Genomic DNA, 4,793 nt, shown 5'->3' with positions numbered 1-4,793 from the left:
TTTGCTGTGCGCGCCGTTGGTTGAGAGGCGCTTAACAGATCCCGGCTTGCGGGTCTTGCTGACAGGTTTTGCAGGCTGTTTTGGAAGCTGAGCTGCTATAAGGCTCGGGATCCTATCTACTATGGCTTGAAGGGCAGCTGTGAATTGTGCCTTGTTTTGATTTGTGAGGTTTAATGTCCAAAGCGACTCAGGCTATGAGAGACGCCGTAGTGGATGACTCCGGAAATTTCGACCACCTGGGGTTCTTTAACGTGCACTGACATTGCATAGCACACGGGCGCCTTGCTCTTCGCCTCCATCGAAAAGCTGCCGCCAAGTGTGAATTGTGCCTCTTGGGCGCTGAAACGTGCCGTTATCTGGGCTTCTCTGGCGCTCAACCTCGCCTCTGATCTCGCCGCAGAGCCGCTTGCTCCGAAGAGATGGTTTCACCCGTCCCGGCCGTCTGAGAGGTAGGGGGTGAAACGGATTTTGTGTGGCGTTGTTCAGTCAAAGCCAGTTTGCGGGTTAACATTTCGACTTGTTCGCGTAAGGACGTGATTTCAAGTTGCTCCGGTGTTTTTTTTTTTGGGGGGGGGGGGGCTACCCTGCCCGTATTGCTCACCTGTGACCCTTGCTGCACCCGGTCTGCCCAAGACTGCTGGTTCCCCGAATTGGACTCTTTGTTGGTGGCGCCCGCTCGTCCTTGAGCAGATGGAGGTGGACCCTGTTTTCCATCTGTCACCTTGGATGATGATTTGGCCCGTGCTGGGCCTGCTCCTTGGCACCCGCGCCTGGTGGCGGGTCCTGGGGTTGGGGCGACGAGTTGGTCGGGGAGACGTCGTCGGTGAGTTCCCCATCACGTTTCGGTTTTATTGCGAAAGCAGTACTACTTTCACTTTTCAGCCCTTCGCGTAGCGAGGCGGTAGCTACCATTGACCTTTAGCGTGACCTTTGGCGCGCCGCCAAGCACAACTGCGAAAAAACAGGGGCCCCAATTCGCGCCGTCAACTCGCGAGGCGGTAGCTACCAACCGCGGCCTAACACGGAGGGAGCGCTACATCCAGAGTGACGTCATTCCATCTGCCGTAAAAACAGGGGCCCCAACTCCCGCCGTCGGCTCGCGAGGCGGTAACTACTAGCCGCGACCTAACTCCCGCTCTCTCGTGAGGGAGCGCTATAGCCGGATTGACGTCATCCCATCTGCCGCAAAAACAGGGGCCGCAACTCGTGCCGTCGGCGCACGAGGCGGTAGCTACTGACCGCGGCCTAACTCCCACTCCTTCCACGAGGGGCGCTACAGCCGGTGACGTCATCCCATCTGCGGCAAAAACAGGAGCCCCAACTCGCGCCGTCGGCTCGCGAGGCGGCAACTACCAACCGCGGAGCTGCAGTTGTGCCACATGCTCCTAAAGCTAAAAATTATGGGGCTGCAGCCGCAGCTACCGCCGGGAGTGCAACGTTGGATACTATAGAAGGTGGCCTAGCGGCAGGTGGAACCAACAGTCTCCAGGGATGCTTTCATTTCTGATGGCGTAAAGAATGCCGTTGCAGCCGGTGCTGAAGCGGCAGTTGTACATTCTGACAAGTATATCGTTGCAGCCACGGCACTCCTTGCCTCGCTACCAGTTATACATAGAATAACCAGGTAGCACCCCGCAATAAACAATAGTTGAACCATATGTCGTGGCCAGTGAATCACTGCATAACCATAAGCATAACCACAAGCACCACAACCAGCTACACCACCAGCTGAACCTAGGCATAGCCATGGCTATTGCTTTTGCAATTACCAGGCTTAACCAAGCTAAGCCACTGCCAATTTTTTTCTTTGCTCTTGATTTTTTCTTTTCTTTTCTTGCCCTTGTTGGGCCCTGGTGGGACCCGGGTCGATAATGCTGGTTTACGGTACCTGGCCTTACACGCGCGGTCCCCGGTGGCATGAGGGCCGGCGCATAACGAGCAACGCGGCGTGCACTCATGCGGTGCGCATACACCGTCGACGAGCTGAGCGGCCGAACCACAAAGTCCACACGTTTCAGTTTTTCGGCCCGGGCACGCGTCCTGTCGATTCCCGATGGCACCACAGTGTACACACAGGCACAGTTCTTAGGTTTGCACCGGAATTAGTAATGCATCATAATGCATGTACTTCGGCTTCACTTTGCCGTCGAAGGTATGCCGTGCTTTGTTTGAAGCGCCCAGTTTCCTTATGTGCAGGATTTCTCCATCCCGCCAATGGAGGCTCTCACGGAGCATGGCTTCGGTATCGGTGCTTCGGATGGTGACCACCCCGTAGTAGGTGTTGCGATCATCCGAACAGAGGTGTCCGACGAAAGGCACACCCCGTATGGAGAGTTTATGGCGAAATCACCGATGACCCCATCGGCGATCTTCGGGTGTGCGGTGTAAATGAGGACAGTGTTTTGGTCGCTTACCGGAACAAGTGATGGCGCGAGCCGCGGCCGTCCAGAGGTGGGCGAAGAACGCCCGTCTGAGGCTGTTTTCCGAAAGGGTTGCGAGAGTCGTGTTCTGGGCTTCACGACCACGACGAAGTCCGTGTCTGTCGGTTTCGGCAGCGGTCTCCAGGACATCAGCCGCTTTGGCGCGATGTTGTCGCGCCGAGTCAATGGGGCCCGCGGAGACCGCGTCGGCGGTGGGTGCCAGTAGGGCACAGCCGCCCCTCGCTCGGCGAGCGACCGAGGCGCCCTTGAGGATTTGGTGCGACTCCGGCGTGCCGCTTGTGGAAGGAATGGTGGCCCACACCATGCTGTCGGGGTCGTAGCCTAGTATATCAGGTTGCAAGTCCACCATGGTTGTCACGCCCGCCCAATGCCCCGGAACTGCCGCGGCAGCGCGAGGTTCGCCAGACGCAAACGCTTTTCCAGGAAACTGGAGCCCCGCTCGGGGCGACGGGCCGCGACTTGCGGCGAAACGCGTCTGCTCCCGATGCACTGCTCAGGGGGAAATCCCCACTCACGTGTGCAGACCTATGGCTTCAACTGCCGAGCGACAGTTATGTCAACATGTTGCTGTCGTGAAAAACTCACAAAAACAGCAGTATACAGTCCAGCCCACTTATAACGAACTTGATCGTCACGCGGCATTTGTTCGTTGTATCCAAAGTTCGTAGTAAGTGGACCACCTATAATACGGGCAAAAAGAGCAAGCAAGACGAAAGTTAACCTTATTTTTGAAAAAAGCCCGTGATGCATGTCTGCTTCTTCAAAGCTGATCGCATCACTGCCTATTCTAATTTTTTTCAGCACGGTAATATGTTCATCGCCAAGGCCTCTGCTGCACACGAGTTCCTTAAGCGACGCGATGTAACCGATCGCGGTTGAAGCGTTCACAGCAACCGGCGGTAGAGCAGCATCCTCGTCATCGTCCTCGTCGGTCTCTGGGCAGTCAGGAAGGGCTCGCACTTCACGCACAATAGCTTCGTCAGTGCATGGCTCCGCAATGTCGGCGTCGTCATGAGCAGAAACGAAATCGTCCCAGGCAACGTCAGGTCCGGCCAGCTGCGTGTCAACGACGCGTTGCCACAAGTCCTCGTGCGACCGGCCTTCCGGTGGGTGATCTATGGCGTCCTCGGTGCCTGGGCCCATAAAACCCGCCTTGCGGAAACAATTTGCTATGCACTCCGCAGAGAGTTCCATCCACGCCGCTTTCAACATCTCCACGGCGGCAAGCAAGCTGATGCGAACTGGCATGGCAGCATCAATCGCGATCAACAAGCGTTGGATGACGCGCCGTCGGTAGCATACCTTGAACGCATGAATGATGCCCATATCCAGCGGCTGAATTTTGCAGGTTGCATTGGGAAGCAAGAAGAGCACTGTCACCGCACTCAAGGAAGGCAGCACATGGTGCGCCGCACAGTTATTCAGCACGAGCAGGACCTTCCTGTTTTTTCGTGCCATGTCGCGGTCGAACTCGACAAGGCCACTCCGCAAATAAGTCACGACTCATCCAGACTTTTGTATTGTTCCTGTAGCGTACGGGCACGTAGCTTCCAAAGCATCGCGGCTTACGTGACTTGCCAATGACAAAAGGCAGCCGCCGGTCACACCAGTCCATATTGACACACAGAAGAACGGTTATGCGCAACTTGCTGTTACTCCCTCCTGCGCACTTGTCGCCTTTCAAGGCATGCGTTTTAGATGGCAACATCTGATAAAACAACGCAGTCTCGTCGGCATTGTAAACGTCCCGTGGAGCATAGCTCGTGATTGTTGGGAGGTTGTCGGAAAGCCACACATCGACGTCCTCGTTGTTCACAGTCGCGACCTCGCCGACGACCGCCTTGAAAACAATTCCGTGGCGAGCCTTAAACCGGTGGAGCCATCCATTGCCTGGGCTGAAATCGGGAAAGTCCAAAAGGAAGGCGGGCGGCGCCACTTTCTCTTTCGTCACCACGTGCGCGCGTTTTTTCTTTTTTTACTTTATTTTACTCGCAAAGGAGCGCCGGGGGACGCTTTGTGCGCTGTGTTCGCGTCGTGTCAGGGGAGCACGAAGTGCGCGGAATTCGCCTGCCGCGGGTTCGCAGTCGAGCGAAACCGCGCCAAACACCGCCGGCTCGGTCAACTACGGGGCCAGACAGCTTCGCGTTCGCTCTAACCGAGTGTTGAGGCCACAACAGTTTGTTCTATGCGAGAGACTGTGCCATTGCCCCAATGTATATTTTGACGGTAGCACCGCCCTCGTTCGTACTAAGCGAGCGTTCGTTATCTGCGGCTGTTATAAGTGGGCTGCTTTGTTCATTTCAGTTTACGCCATAAGCCTGCCTAAAATGGAAGCAATCAAATCGCATTTTT

Source organism: Amblyomma maculatum, chromosome 1 (assembly GCF_055883805.1).
Source record: "Amblyomma maculatum isolate TAMU_Amacu chromosome 1, ASM5588380v1, whole genome shotgun sequence".
NCBI lineage: Eukaryota > Metazoa > Arthropoda > Arachnida > Ixodida > Ixodidae > Amblyomma > Amblyomma maculatum.
This window is presented reverse-complemented; position numbering follows the sequence as displayed.